Here is a 17,630-nt window from a genome sequence, read left to right on the forward strand (position 1 = left end):
TAACTGTGCCTTTGGTAAAAATACATACCAAATTTATTTATTTTTTTTAATTATGAGAAGGATAAAGTCGAAAATATACGAATGACGTATTGCTCGCACTACCTTCTCAATTAATATTAATAAAAATACTAAAATAGCGTAGGTAGTTATATTTTTTATTAATAATATTCCTAATGAAAGGTGACAAGGTTCTGACCTTTTAAACTATGCTCTTTATTTTTTTCATTAGATAGAAAGGTTTCTCTATATCCTATAAAAAATACGTCTGAAAATGATGAATATGTTTACAAACAAGGGGTCAATAACCCTTAAGGTAATTACCAGCCATTAGCACTTAGTAAGTATTGGCAAGTATATTTCTACAAGTGATCAGCTTTCAAGATATCCTGTTACACTTTCTACAACTTCAAAACTTGTACAAGTCCACTGAAGGATCAAATATCTTTAGTCCAATGACTATTAATTACATTAGAATTAAAGAAAGCCCTTTATTTATGTACCGAAAAGGAATAAAAACAAGCTTTTTCAAACAATTAAACTTTCAGATAATACCTAAAAACAATATTTAAAATTACATTACGTATTTTCTATCGTTTATAAAAAAATGCTTCCTATAAAAAACACAATTTGTTATTATGTTTAAATATGACCTAAAAATAAAATTTCGCAGAATAACTTAGCTAACATTTTCTAAAGAACGACAACCGTATCATAACAATAACATTCAACGTTCTTGGCTTTTTAAAAGCCTCCATTAAAACATCGTTATTCGTGTTAATACATAATAAAAGTAACACATTTTATGTGATAAAAATATGTTTAGATGTATGTGTTAATTGCTTCTTATAAAGATCAAAGTAGGCACTACAAAGACATGAAAAATTATATACATATTGGCATAATATAAATCGTCGCCATTCATCAGTAATAACGTGATATAACCACATCCCACAGTCCACCTTACTTTGCCCTACATCCGAGATATAAGTACATAAAAAGAAAGGGAAGACTGCTCTTGTCCACCCAATCCCTAAAAAAGGCGATCGCTCAAATCCGTCTAACTACAGACCGATCGCCATCACTTCTTTACTCTCCAAAATAATGGAATCCATTATTAACTGCCAGCTCATGAGGTACCTGGAGGAGAACCAACTGTTAAGCGACCGGCAATACGGTTTCCGTAGTGGTCGCTCGACTGGTGATCTTTTGGTGTACCTCACTCACAGATGGGCGGAGGCGGTTGAGAGTAAAGGGGAGGCATTGGCTGTAAGTTTGGATGTAGCGAAAGCCTTCGATCGGGTCTGGCACAGGGCACTTCTAGCGAAATTACCATCTTTCGGACTTCCTGCGAAGTTATGCGATTGGGTTGCCAGCTTCCTGGAAGAGAGGAGCATTAAGGTCGTTATCGACGGTTCTTGCTCTAAGCCTCTTCATGTGAATGCTGGTGTCCCACAAGGCTGCGTGCTATCTCCTACACTGTTTCTTCTGCATATCAATGATTTGTTACAAATCAGCAACATTCATTGCTATGCGGACGACAGTACGGGGGATGCTCTTTATCCCGGCCGTGCAAACACTTCAAAGGAAAGCCTTAATGAGAGCCGAAACAAACTTGTGTCTGAAGTCGAGTCTTCTCTTCAAGAAGTCTCGGATTGGGGCGAACTTAATCTTGTCGAGTTCAATCCCCAAAAGACACAGGTTTGCGCGTTCACCGCTAAAAAGACCCCATTTGTCGTAGAACCTCGGTTTAAGAGTACTCCCCTTAGTATATCGCCGAAAATCGGAATCCTCGGAGTTGAAATCTCGAGTGACGTTCAATTCCGCAGTCATTTGGAAGCGAAGGCTAAATTAGCCTCGAAAAAGCTTGGTGTGCTCAGTAGATCGAGACAGTACTTCAAGCCGGCCCACCGACTTCAGCTGTACAAGGCTCAGGTGCGACCGCATATGGAGTACTGTTCTCATCTCTGGGCCGGAGCTCCACAGTACCAACTCCTTCCTCTTGACCGCATCCAACGTCGAGCAGCTCGAATTGTCGATGACCGTAGGCTTTCCGATAGGCTCGATCCTCTGTCAGTGCGAAGAGACGTTGCGTCTCTCTGTATACTGTACAGAATCTACTATGGGGAGTGCTCTGAGGAATTGTTCCATCTACTACCAGCCGCACAGTTCCACCACCGGACCACACGCCGTAAAAATCTGTTCCATCCGCACCATCTGGATGGTTGGCGCTCCACCACTGTCCGCTTCACCCGCAACTTCCTTCCGCGTACGGTGAAACTGTGGAACAGTTTGCCACCTGCGGTGTTTCCGAACAACTACGACATTGGGGCCTTCAAGAAAAGAGCTTATTTGTCCTTAAAAGGCCGGCAAAGCACCTGCAACACTTAGTGTTGCAAGTGTTTATGGGCGGTGGTGACCACTTACCATCAGGTGGCCCACCTGCCCCTTTGCTTGCTCTGACATAAAAAAAAAAAAAAAAAAAAAAAAAAAAACATAAAATAACCTCACAGCCGAAGTGACCTAACGTCGAGACTCGAGATGTTGTCTATTTTTAAAAGAAACCGACTTGCATTACGAGAAACCACGATTTCACTGCATTTATTTTTTTAACATAATTAATATAAGTCAGTGATGCAGTCGAGCATTTTATTTGTGGAATTTTATTTTTTTTGTGTTTTAACTATCTCTGTGGACTTGGATAGATTAAACTCTACTTTTCATATTCAAGTAGCTGCTACTAGTAAAAATAAACGTATTTTTATTGCTATTAACAAGATTAGTAAATATTTTATTTTATTTAAATTCTTTATTTAACACACACAAAAAGAATAAACACAAAGAAAAACAAGAAAATCATAACATGTTAAATAGGCGGCCTTTTCGCTATAAGCGATCTCTGCCAGGCTAAATATGTATTTTTCAAGCTAATTAATATACGTACATAGTGTACCTATGTTATAATTACACTATTCATTTTATCAACATAGTTACATAAATAAAGATAGAGAGCCCTTATTGTAACTACTGATTTTCTTGTTATGAATAAGTACCTATATATCTATATCTAAGTGTGTCAATCCCTGCTCATGTCACCAACGGGATACAAACCCTGATTGTTATGTAACGTATTCAATAGACCATAAAAGACGATCCATAATACTTACGTACCTACTTAATAATTAAAGCTTGTAATTACAGTGACATAACAAGAAAACTTCTAAGAATAGAGTATAGACTATAATGAAATATCAGGATTTGGGAATGTATTAATTACGATGAAATTACGCAAAACCTACTAGATGTCTATTGAATCGAGTACCTAATTATCATCCATATACGCAAAGATCTCATACTTTCTTTTTTACATTTTATGGACTCTGTGGAAGACTGAAGAGGGCGCTGACTCCTGACAATGAAGAATTTTATTTATTTACTTTAATATATCGGTCAATTAAGGAAAGCTGGCATGTTCACAGTACTCACACTTATGCAATTTCACTTACAGTATGTTCAAAAATAAATGCGACTCTAGTTTCATTTTAGACTTGAATTGTAAAATGGGTGCGTTGTAGATAAATATATGCAAATATAATTACTTATGAAAGCTCTCATAATTTACCTGTAAAATTATAATTTAAAAGTAAATCAATTGATGAAGTTAATTATTTATTCTAATAATAATCAATTGGATAAAAGTATTAATAATCATTCAATTATCAAATAATAATTAAATTTCAGGTCATAAAAACAATACAAATAACACGTGCGCTCACTCCCAACACACGGATGGTTGTTTTGATAATGATTTAGAGCTATTACGCACTGTCGACCTGTCGTTAAATAACGGACGTCTTCTGCAGTTGCGGAGCAGTCTTGTCCTGACTTTGGTCGAGTAAAGATATCTAAGAAATATTATATTTGTAGTAAGTACGTAATACCTACCAATACGCGCTAACAAATATGTGTTACATGTTTATTGTATAATTTTCACACTATTGGTTTTTAACTCAAACTCAAACATTTATACAATTAGACTTCTTCTAGAAGCATTTTTGAATCGTCATAACAGTTTAACAGTTTTAACATTTACCAACAATTCAAAAAGCAGTATCTATAGAGAAGAAGAAGAATCTATTTAATCATAATCGTAATCTTCTACTTCACTGAAACTTTCATCGCTCGAAGAACTCGCCGTCGGAATTTCTTAATGTTATTATTTAAATGAGTCAGTGTAATTATTTACTTTTGGTTCTAATTGAATATATTTTTCCTCATGTTCTCGCGTCTTTCTCCAAACGTCACTAAACATATCCAGACTAATAGCATTTGCTTCCTTTCTAAATAATTCTTCCACAGTTTTCAAGTTAAAGTTCACATTTTGTGATGCTACTTTCCCTTTATGCCCCATAGTAACTCTATTGGGTTGAGTTCTGGATGGTATGGTGGAAGGCACAATACACTATGTCCATGATCTTTGAGGATTGCATCAAGTAGGTAACAATTGTGTATAGTTTGGCTTATTTTTTTTAATAATGTGATAACTCTGATTATTAATTAGTAATTTGATTTTTGAAAAAAAAAATGCCGATTTTAGTCAAAATTTATATTTTTCTAACAAGATCCTTATTATCCAAATTTCCACCTTGGTGAGAAAAATTGACATTTCTAATGAAAATGAACAAAAAATTAAATGATTTTATTAAATACTGTAAAATAGTCTATAATTCTTCCATTTACTGTATCACAAGATTCTTCATAGATTTTTAGATATTCGTACTACACCAATTACATCACCCTGTATTTATAAACAATTGCAAAATATGACACATACATAGGCCGGGAGATACTGACACAAAATTTCGGGTCATTTGTAACAGAATGTCGGTTCTACAGAGGTCTTATTACGCAATGACTAAAAGAAAAATGATGGTCAGAACTCAGAACGCTGGTACCGGCGGACTAGTCGCGTGGGCGTTAGTCGAACTCGTCGGATAAATAGCGAAAGTCAAACGATTTGTAACACAAAAATTTTAGAATTTACCGATAGCCCATAAAAAAGATGTAGGCGGTAGTGTCATGCCATACTTTTCCGGTGTAACTTACAGCCCCCCATACCGACGCGATGCGTTGATTTAAAAAAAAAAATTCAACCATTTGTACCAGGCTAACTTTTGCACAGGTAATCATCATCCTGCAGACATTTACGAAAATCGCCATGCCATACTTTTCGGACGATTCCAAATGGCCACCATACCGCCGAAAATCTGCAAAAAAAAAATTTTTTTCGCGAAACAATTTGTACCAGTATTGCATTTGGATTTTTGGAGAGTATTTGATAAAATGTGACCATTATTATATTTGCCATACTTCTAGTAGGGGGAAAAAGTGCTGCCATACTTGAAAAATTAATTTATTCGTCACGTTTCAAAAATACGACTGTACAATACGTTAAATAATTTTTTACAGTATGGGATCATTATATTCTGTTTGTTTGTATATAATTCTACCTAGAAAAAAATATCGCAGATTGCAAACATGGGGCGGATGATTGTAAGACTTAAGCCAAGACGTAAAAAAAAAATGAAAAGAATTGGCAATTTGTACCAGTACGGCATTTTTGGAAAGTATATGATGCAACGTGACCATTATTATATTTGCCATACTTTTAATAGAGGGAAAAATTAGTGCCATACTGCTACAAATCGTTCAAACTACGAATAAAATCTTACAATAAGAAAAAAATCTTATACACATTCGCCACCTCCCACAAGTATGGCATTATCACACTTCTATTTATAATCATTCAGGAGTTGTTGAAAAAAAAATGTAGGGTGGTACAAATTGTTTGGCGAGAAAAAAAAAATTCAAAAATTTGCAGATTTTCCGCGGTATGGCGACCATTTGGAATCGTCCGAAAAGTATGGCATGGCGATTTTAGTAAATGGCTGCACGACGATGGTTACCTGTGCAAAAGTGAGCCCGGTACAAATGGTTGAATTGTTTTTTTTTAAATCAATGCATTCACGTCGGTATGGCGGACTGTAAGTCACATCGTAAAAGTATGGCATGACACTACCGCCTACATCTTTTTTAAGGGCTATCGGTAAATTCTAAAATTTTTGTGTTACAAATCGTTGGACTTTCGCTATTCATCCGACGAGTGTGACTAACGCCCACGCGACTAGTCCGCCGGTACCAGCGTTCTGACCATCATTTTTCTTTTTGTTATTGCGTACTAAGACCCCTCTAGACCGCCATCCTGTTACAAATGACCCGAAATTTTGTGTCAGTATCTCCCGGCCTAACATGTGCAATGTGTAAATGTGTTGACGTTCCAGCTCTTCTTAATATACCTGTACACGAAGTGAAGACGATAGATTACGTCTAAAACCATCACATATCATAGCGCGTAGCTTCACACTTTCACTCTCCGTGAATAAAACGAGCGCAAAGTGTGAATTGCGCTCATTTTCCCTTTTCCGATTTCACACGGCCATGATGTAATGAACAATTTTACAGTTTTCGTTATTTAACACAGAATAACGTTATTGTATGATAATGAGGCTCATAAGTGTACGCTGGTGTCACATAGTTATGAGAACTTGTTAATGATGTAATTTTCTAAACCTAACCTTTCGCACTTTGAATTGCCACAAACATTCAACAAGATTTTAGTTTTTGTAGTAGCGTGTAGTATTTTTTAGAAGTACCATTTTGTTGGTACCTAATTAGTAATGGATTTTATTAAGAAGAATATATTTAACGCGATTTAAGATATCACAAATCACAATACATACTGTTCATTATTTGACTTACACAAGTAGTTACATTACATATACTTACCGAGAAAGTTTTGGAAATTGTGTGTAAATCGACACAAATTGCAGACACTGTCAAAACCACAAATTCCATTCAACCGTTTTATCGGCCTTCGAAAATCGTTTCACAGCACAAACAAAATATAAGAACCGTCGAAAAATATAACAATACATTTAAAATAGGTCCTATACAAAGAAATATATACTAATATAATAAATAATAATAATAATTGATAAATGGCCACTGAAATAAAACTACGCCTAATACCTTTTTGATAAACTATTTCTTGAAAAGTAGTTACGTACTAAATAGAATTATGATTGATCGAAGATCTGAAGCCACTCATAGATCCCCTCCGTCTAACTACATTGAAGTCGCTCCATTACGAATATTGAAATCGAAATTTATCTTTCAAAGAGAATTCTTATTATATTTGTAGACACGAAGTGATTTTATGTTACATAAAATATTATAATAAAGTAAAACGTTCTCGTAGTTTACTTACCGTCTTTGTACTGTCTTTGTAATGAAATCTTGGAAATAATGAAAAGGAAATTCAAACAAATAAGCTATTATTAATGCATCTTATTTAATTTTACGTACGAATATTACTACAAAATATGGTTTTAAAAATCGAAACAAAACTTGATTTATTATTGCAATAAGAATTTTTTTCTGAGTGAGATCATAACAAAATTGTACAGAAATGTGGCACGACTTTGCTCATGCTAACTAATTTAATAATTCACGTGCAATAAACCAGGATAGAATGAATGTATACCCTACTCATTACGGTAATTAAGGTTTTCTTACGATTATAAGTTATAAAGATTAAACTATAACATAACATATATGTATTATGAAAAAAAGGTTTTAATTGTGTTTGCTTGTCACCACTAAAAAAAACTTCACCATTAGAGCTTATATTTCCTACAAGCTACAGCTTCAAAAGAACGGAACGGTTCGTGAGAGGTAGTAACATATAAACGGGCATGTCAAGTCGATTAATTACAATCAATAATAATAAATCGTCACTACGTAACAATTAATTAAATGATGTTACAACACGTTCAACGATCGTGCTCTGGCTAGATTTCAAATAATGATTACATATTGTGTTTGACACGGCTTATCTTATACTAGATAATTTTTTACGAAAATCATACTCATTGTATTAATCACGCGTAGTGTTTCTGTGATCGTCTGATTTTTGTTTGAATCATTCATTCAATAGTAGGAAAAATATTATTTCAAACTCTAAATAAAATATACGCTTAAAATTCATAAGAGCGTCGATTACCTTCACATTTTAACAGCTATATATTCAGTTAATATATCATAGGTAGAATAACAAATTTCTTCGGATTCTTAATTATATTAACCTATTAATAACATACAAAAGCTATACGTTTAATGAACATGACCTTAAATATAATGCGAGTATCGTAACGATAAGCTAAAACTACATCCGACCAATTAGATAACACTAAACACAACAGTGGAATGCGACAAAATACTTCTGATCGTCGACCTTATTTTGTTAATTGAAAGGGAACATTGAGATTTTTCGCATTGCGTTTAAAATATAAGAAGGCATAATAAATATATTATAAAAGCCAAAGCTTTGTACATAATTAATAAGCCTTGTATAAGTAAACTTAGATGTTCATTTTAATTTTAAATATTATTACGTTGGTATCCTCTAATAATATAAATTGTATTCTAATAGTTAAGCATGAAAATCTTAATTTGGTAACGCTAACGGGTTATTGTAAGTGAATGTAAGTTGAATTTCCACAAACAAAAATAACTTCTCCTTGTTTTATGAAAACTGCTATGAAACAAACATCTAAGCGTAGGTATGTGACGAATTTCATCAAGATATTATTTTGCTATTGTGACATCACAAAGAAAATGCTCATTTCATATTCCAAGAATATATTTCTCGTAATAACACACCCACTTCACATAATATAGAATTGCTCAAGTGAAAAAATATTAAAATACAAAATATTATTCAATTGCGAGACAAATCACTAGATATCATGTAAGAATTAAAAAAAGCGATAGAAAACCTCGTTATCGTAAGTATCGTATTCATATACCATGACATGTGATTTCAATTTAATTGGAGAGATTTTAACTGTATAATAAAACAATGGACAAGGAGTGCACCGTCATACCTCTGAATATTGAAGTAGAATCTATTAATCTATCAAATTTTCAATCACATTTATTTTCTAAAGTATGCGAAGCATGACCTCTACAAATGTATAAACTTATAAATGAAATATCATACAGTTGTATTAGGTACGTATACTACATATTATTGTCATATCCATGTCGTTAACAAGTTTGCCAATTAGTCATCAACATTTGATTGCGATTCAGTTTCAAAATAGATTATTAATAATTAACTGACCCTACAAACTTGAGCTCACAATCTTTCCTCAGTCAATCTGCCACTTAGACCATATCGGCAGGTACACCAGTCAGTTGCCAGTCAGTTCCATTCACGGTGTAATCTGTCTGAAAATACGGCCCCAGAGCACTATGGTGTTAAGGATCCCGCTCTATACCGAACTACGTTTCTATTACCTACATAACTAACACCTTATTACTAATTCAACAAAGGGCCAATCAAAAGCCGTGCCGCATTACACTCTAATATTCCCACCACGGCTCCGGCGACCCTTCCACTTCCGCCAGATCAAAGCGGAGGGCATCAATGATCAACCATCAATGTGACCATTTCCCTTATCCGATGCATTTCGAACTAAACAACTATTATTTGTCGTTTTGGAAATGCGAATTAAAATTTCTATGAATTAGGTTAGGTAGAATATTGGTCTAAACACAAAATATAACTAAAAAATTTGGCATGGTGTCATCGAACTCTTTTTTATTACGTATATAAGTTTTTCATTAAATTGTATTTCATTTTTTAATCACAGACCAATAATTTTTTAAATGAAGAAAGCCAGATTCCATACTAAATTTTACAAAAAATCATATTTAAAAATCTTTACAAGCGACTTCACGTTTCATCCGAGATAATGACCCACATCAATCTGCGGCACAAACAAAAATCCCACCTCGTAAATTTTAATGCGGAAGCAACTTCTCAAAATACTTTCATTATTTAAGTAATTATTATTCTCATTGTACATCCTCGTCTTTATTTGCCAAATACGAATTTTAGGTAGGTACCCGTATTTTATAGGCCTAAAATATAGTATGCCACGTCAAACTGTTGTACCTACTATATTTGTCTCGATACTCGTATACTCCGTTTGAAACTCCATCGTCTAGTAGAACTCAAGAGGGCACTCCTCTTAACCTCTTTTTATAACTGGAACATCAATTAATACTAAACAGTGGCTTTTTTCGTGATTAATTAGCAACTGCTTCGTAACTACGAGATGTGGTTGTTGAGTTTTTGGTAATTTGAAGAGCTTTCACAAAATATTTTCGAGTTCGTCTTTTAAAATTACTAATTACTTAAACCCATAGATTTATTTTTATTATTCATTGTTACCAGAATGTTACGTATAGGGAATGCAAATCCGTTTACTTTACAAAATCCGGATTTTGAAAAACGGATTTATACAATAAGGGCGTTTGTCCACTACAAGGAATTTTACGGTCCGGCATTCCGATTTTTTACGGTCCGGTATGGCACGCAATTAATCTAAATACTAGCTTGTGCACTATACGTAATTTTACTGTCCGACATTTTACTTTTCCCTATTCCGGATGGTTTTTTGAGTTTACGAGTCGCTGTAGGTATAATTGTTTTCGAGTGCCCACTTGCTTGGATTTTACTCTCTTATTGCATATGCCAATTGAAAGCAAGCTCTTGTTTTACTTTCTTTTAGCTGGCAATGAGATTTGAGAAGTCGGTATTGTTATTTTTTATAAAAATTTGACCAAGCATTGACCTATAATTATTATCTAAGTAAGTGTTGGTAAGTTAAAGTTCAAGTGGGAATAGCTTTAGCTCCTCGTCACCGATTAAAATAAATAAGTGAAACACGCATTTTAAATCTCTTACGGAACTTTACTTTTTATAGAATAATATATCTTATGAAGTAATATAATATTTCATCTTCTATATTTTTTACTCGTTTCTTGTAAAATGCAAAAAAATATGATAGCATCCTACCGTCAAACTTCCATGAACTGTACCGCACTGATCCGAGTAAAGACGGACAGGTGCACAAGCCAATTCATCGGATTTTTCATGCCAAACCGGACCGTAAAAAATCGGAATGCCGGACAGTAAAATTCCTTGTAGTGCACAAGCGCCCTAATCCGGAGAATCCGGATTTAGCGGATTTTGAATGAAAAATTTGACTTTTCCGTTTGAAACGTTTATTATTATGTAAAATCAATAAAAAACATGAATCTTAGTTAAATCAAATGTATTTATATTTTTCAATACCTAGAAATTAACTAGACAAACTCTAAAATTCTAATAAAATAAAAACTTTTACACTTTGGTAAAGAAAAAACATAAAGCAGACTCCTTGTAACATCCATCAGACATAAACATTATAACGAAACATTTAATATTTTCTTAGATAATAGAAACAACATAAATTGCAAACAGAGTTTTCATCATATACAAACATATTAAAACGAAACAGCTTCAATTTTCTAAATCAGTAAGCAAAATCCTATTTTGCTTTTTCATTCTTTATTAGTAATGATGACAGTCTTTCCATCACAGTTCTTATTTTTATCAAAATCAGTAATAACAAAATTCAAATTTTCATGAACACACAAAGTATAACTTCAATAAACAAGATTCTACAAAGTTAAAAAAAAATACTTATTAATCATAGCTAAAATAAAACATTATAAATGGAAGCTACTCCATTACTTAGCCTGTCTTCACCCGAATACTCGAAGCTGCGTAAGCTGAAATACGTTCCAGTCGACGCTTCGAATGGTGATAAATTGTGTAAACAAAAGTCAACAGTAATACAATGTGATAAGATCTAAATTCAAACGTATTATTTCTAGGCCCGCTTCGCGACGTGTCGCGATTCGCGCCAAATTCGACTGCTTGCGCAGGAACGGGATACACTTACAATTGCCATCTATCGTCTAACGCAAGAAACATTAGAACCTATAAATATTGTAATACTGTGCTAATATGTTCGAAAAATCCGGATTCCATTCTTTAAATCCGGATTTAAAAGCCTATTTAAATTCGAGCAAAATCCGGATTTATCGGATTTCGGGTAATCCGGATTGCATTCCCTAGTTACGTAGCATGATATAACTCTAAACTTTTATCGCAAGGAAATGTGCCAAAGGTTCCAACCATTAAAATGGAATGATGCCAAATTTGTTCCCAGCGAAGCCTGTACTACTGAAACTTTTAGTTCGAAAACCTGCACGTGTATGCTATACCTAACCACAATGTAGTATCCGTTATACTATTTATACTTAAGCATACTACAGCTTGAAAAATGTTTTGAATAGCGAAAATATAAGCATATTTTAAGGCGAATTTTAAAGATCCATCATCTTTGAAACTAGTCTACCTACTTAAGCTGTGAAAAATTGAATAGAGGCAATTTTAAATAGCGTTGTTTGGTAACTGCATTATATAACGTACACGAAAGGATAGAATTTGCTCTATTCATATTCAATTGCTGCCTCATAAAATAAGAATTTTAGTCACTATAACAACCATTGCCTCTCCAACTACAATACCTACTGGCATGCGACAAAAAGTATACACGCATCAGCGATTCTCAGCAGACGATCATTACAAAATAAGATACCAATAAGTCATAATAACTTCTTGGAACGTGAGAATCTATTTATGTGGCGCATACCATAGCTCGCTTATGGTGTCATATGAACTTTGTTAGCAAGGACTCGTATCAATTAATTATGAAGACTAAAAAACTTCCTAATCATAACCTCTAAATAATCTAGGTATAACCATCGAAAAATGCGATAGGCATAGGATAAAATCATCTAACCATAACATCTTTTTTCGTGCTGTGACATCAAATAATTGTTCACGGTAGCTACCAATTGCCGATAATAACATTCAACACAACATGCAGTTTCCAATTCATCACAAAAAACTTTCCAATTCACCAACCAAAATGCAAAAAGCAAATTGTGACAATTGTGAAAATATTAAAGAGTTTACTGAGCATTTAGGCACAGATTTAGGTAAGAATATATATTCTACCTTTTACAGATCTACTATCTAACTTGTAGAGAGTTTGCGAATATCACAATGTTCACAAATTTATTGGTTCTAGAAACACCGCTGCATCACGCGAATCGTGATGGATCGACATATTGGAAACAATGCAAATTATGCACTCTCGTCCATTCTATAAACCTTGACCTACAGATTTCTAGTTCCAATCAGAGATGATTATTACAGTATACACATTTTGCTAACGATTACTCATTACACGTATCTGTTCCAGTTACCTTTTCAAGTCAGTCACTCACGTTTTTTAATTTAATTAAATACTTGGCAACCTCATTTTCATGACAATATAGAATTATATTTATTATATCTCTATTCCTCGGTTATAATTTAAGGTCTCCTATTTCTCAAGCATAAACAGCTTTATTGTATTTAAAATGGATGATAACTCAGATCAACTATAGGCGTTTTTACATAGTTAACATCCATCCCTGTCTCACAACCATATACGTGTATTTCCATATTTGCCTATTTCTAATCACCAGCAGTTTAAAGACACCTTACCCTTCAAACTAACCAACCGGCTAATACACACTTCGATTAAACATTCCCATTACACATGTCCACAGGGCATATCCATAGAATAAACGTAATGTTCCATTCGCCGATATAACGATCAAGCATTGTTGTGACAAGCCGCCGCAAATTGCAGTACCCCACAATGACGGAAACGCGTTACATATGACTCATAACGTTGTGGGGACCGGTGTTATGTCACTGTATTCATTTAAACATATCTAACGTATAGAAGTTGAACATATGGTATTTAGCGCGTAGTTCATAATTTTATTAGTCTTTCAATAGTTGCAGTTCAACCGAAGTAAATAAAACACCGCGATGGAAGTTAAATTACCTAATATTTTTGGACCATTTGTATAAGGGCAATAAAAAAACTTACACTTAGAACTGCTTTCGGAAATCAAAGAATTAAATATTGAAGAAGTTAGCCCATCTCACACGGCGCACTGCGTTAAATTTTTAAAAGAAACCCAAAGTGTTCCAGAGGAAGTCCGTTAATCGTAAATTTTCCAACGTACTCTCAAGTCAGCATTCTTGCTAGTTACTATTTATTTTACTTTATACAATCTATTGTTGTATGTTGTACCAGAAATTAAAACAATAATACGTAATTGTTTATATTAATAACGGTTCCTATAACCTAGATGACGACGATGAGAGTACATAGGTAAAAATTTCTAACACATTAATTTTAATATCCTGCAGTCCGCCGCCTGTCGTCTGCCATAACATCGTAATTTAAGGTCGAACACTATCTTCTAATATCTTAATCTTAATACTATTATAAACGCGAAAGTTTGTAAGTATGGATGTATGGATGTATGGATGTTTGTTACTCTTTCACGTAAAAACTACTGAACCGATTACAATGAAATTTAGCACACATATAGAGGGTAACTTGGATTAACACATAGGATAGGTTTTATCCCGGAAATCCCACGGGAACGGGAACTATGCGGGTTTTCCTTTGAAAACGCGGGCGAAGCCGCGGGCGGAAATCTAGTATATTATAAAGGCGAAAGTTTGTAAGTATGGATGTATGGATGTTTGTTACTCTTTCACGCAAAAACTACTGAACCGATTGCAATTAAATTTAGCACACATATAGAGGGTAACTTGGATTAACACATAGGATAGGTTTTATCCCGGAAATCCCATGGAAACGGGAACTATGCGGGTTTTTCTTTGAAAACGCGGGCGAAGCCGCGGGCGGAAAGCTAGTAATGAATATAATGAAATGTACCGGTATTGAAGTACATACGTAAGTTATAAGCCCCTTGACAGAGATCTTCTGCAATCCGACCAAGGCACCTAATTTATAGGGAATTATTTCAATAGACCTATTTAATTGCACGCCAACATTTCGTAACCGTATAGACTTTATACCTGAGCCTGAACGAACGCCTAATCAAGGTTCACCTTGCCTACGTCAAGAATTTGCATAAAAACTATGTCTGAGGCGAGTTTATAAAGAAACACGACAAACACGGAATAATTACTCGTACAATCGTATCGTAAGCCTCCGAGCACGATCAACATTTACGATTATATAAGCCGCTTACAAAGAAAGAAAACACAGTTATTGAATGTAAATAATATTCCTTTTCAATATTCTGTGGAATAATTGGAGGAGGTTAGAGTTGGGATCGATCGTGTAACGTGAATGAAAATGTGTCCCCTACGCAATCGAGTTAAATGTACTGATGCCTTATGGAGGCGAGGAGCTAGGGAAATTCGGGACCCCAATTGAACGTGGGATGAAATTAAATATCAAATTATATTTTCTGTATCAAATTCCTTGTAATACCTCAGAGGTATTAAGAGCTATTTTTAAAATATACCTTTATATTTCCCTAATTGAATATTTATCAAAGGAAGAAGAGAATTTATATAACTGTACAGTGTACTTATTTATAATGTATGAAAAATTGCTAAATACGCTGAACTTATCTATTCAGTATCAAAGCTTAGTTTCGTATTACCACGTATTCTTATTTCTTACTATCCAAGTAACTTTTTATCAAAACTCGATGTCAGATTTATTTCCCTGCAAGATTGTTCATCATAGCGAAGATTTTAGAACCATTTACTACTTCAGTGCCTTTCGTATGCACGTGGAGGAATATGATTACATAAATGAACACATCAAACCGAATAACCAACCTGCCTACACAAGAAATAGTGCCCAAAGTACAACAACACTTAATGAAGTTACTAGACCCATTCAAAGTTTACATTAGTTCTCAGTTAAAGCGTACCTACACTGTGATACAGTTTCCTAACTACGGTCGACTTACTACGGTTCTAAATGTAATTATTCCATAACGCTTGTATAATATTAAATGCGATAATTTCACGAAAGTTAGTTTTAATTACTAAAGGTTGTTTGATTTGTTTTGACCTTTTTAGTTTTTTGTACCGAAAGTTACTGTTCTCGGCTTATAAACACTGAAATATCTTAAAGGTAAACGAATTGGTATTCGATGGCATTAAAGGTAATTTGATAAAATATATAGTTCAATTTGAATTAGTACCGTTACAAAAAGATAGCACGCGTTGTATAATTTTTTGCTACTTTTAATTAAATGAGTCGTACCGTGCACTCAGGCGTATCGGGTAAGCTTTATTAGAGATTGTCTAATCTAAAAATGAACGCCCTTCCACTAAACTTAATTGTTTCAATGTGTGAGGACAAATAATTATTGAACCACTTTTATATGTGTGCGCGCGGCGATTCTACTGCAAACTTTGTGCAAGTCCACACTGCGAGCCTAGCGCGGTTGCGACGGCGGGCGCGAAATATCAAACGTATGAAACGCGCCTTTGCGTCCACATTGAAATGACTAAGGCGGAAGCCTAGTGCGACGGTAATGAGCGAGCCAGCGCGCGTAGTTTTCAAACTCTCCTATCCGCGCGTTCTGGCCACACTACGGGCCTAGTCAGTAAGCGACCCAATGCGCGGACGGCGGGGGTATCAAACCAGTTCGGTCTTGTCGCTCGACTTCTTATATTATATCCTTTATTGTTTTTCGTAAAATAGCGGTAAATACATTGTGAAGTGAAACTTCTTTATTTATAAGTGCGATTCAATCTAAAACACTTATATACACCACAGTAATTTTGTAGGGTATAATCTCAATTCTTCATATAAGATTCACCCGTTATTCCTCTGTTTTATTTATTTCGTGTACAACTTCTATAATGATATTCTCATCTCAAAATCGGACTGTCCAGTAAAAATAGCAAATCGTCAAAAGTTTGCAACACCCGAAAAACGTCGAACCGCTACTTGAGCTCGCGCGTCGGTGTGGCCACCGCGAGCGCCCGCTCGTCGCGCCCGCCTAAGCCGCCGCCACCGCGCATTCAGTGTGGACGCACACTTTGACTTTCGCGCACTGATTTGTCAACTAATCGGGCGATCAGTTCAGGTGCCTAGCATTGTATGGCGGGGAGAGTGCGCTATGTACGGAATGACACGTCCGTTCTGTCGTGCATCGCGTCATTTATGCACTAGTTGGCCAACTGGTCCTGTCGTTCGGGCATGGACAGGACTGGAGGACTGAACGACCGATGAGGCAGACCAATTTGTGTGTATTGCGTCTATACACGTACTTTGAATGTGAGCGTAAACACAGTGGAGGGGCGTTTATTTTTAGATTAGACAATCTCTACCTAATTCTATCATCATTACTGCTGATTTTTGTTGCTTAAAAAACATATTGGTTAATATCTGGATGAAAGAACCAACAGATAAATTGGTTGATTGCTTATGGACATAATGTGATTACTCTATATCCTTAGATAGTCAGCTAACTTTTTTTATATCCTACTAAGCTTCTAGATTAGTATTTCCTGACTTCTTTATATTGTTTTAAATCACTCCAATTGTTTCTTGTTAACAACTACGGTGTATGAACGTAGGCTCGTCATTATATGGTTTATTCGCGAGTAGTCATTCAGGCAAACAGCCCACTTTGTACTATCGCAATTCGCAAAGGACCATCCGTTTTGATAAAATATTTAGTTCACACAGTTTGAACGT

At 34.9% G+C, this 17,630-nt stretch overlaps 1 protein-coding gene across 2 annotated transcripts in view; it reads right to left on the reverse strand.

Annotated features, from left to right (window-relative positions):
* Arf6 (ADP-ribosylation factor 6) overlaps positions 1-17,630 on the reverse strand; it is a 38,409-nt gene that overhangs the window by 5,845 nt on the left and 14,934 nt on the right. The gene's annotated exons all lie outside the window — the stretch shown is intronic.

The sequence above is a fragment of the Colias eurytheme genome, chromosome 6 (genome assembly GCF_061535395.1).
Source record: "Colias eurytheme isolate Ceu_HAF_F1 chromosome 6, ilColEury1 Martin Lab GWU primary, whole genome shotgun sequence".
Lineage (NCBI taxonomy): Eukaryota > Metazoa > Arthropoda > Insecta > Lepidoptera > Pieridae > Colias > Colias eurytheme.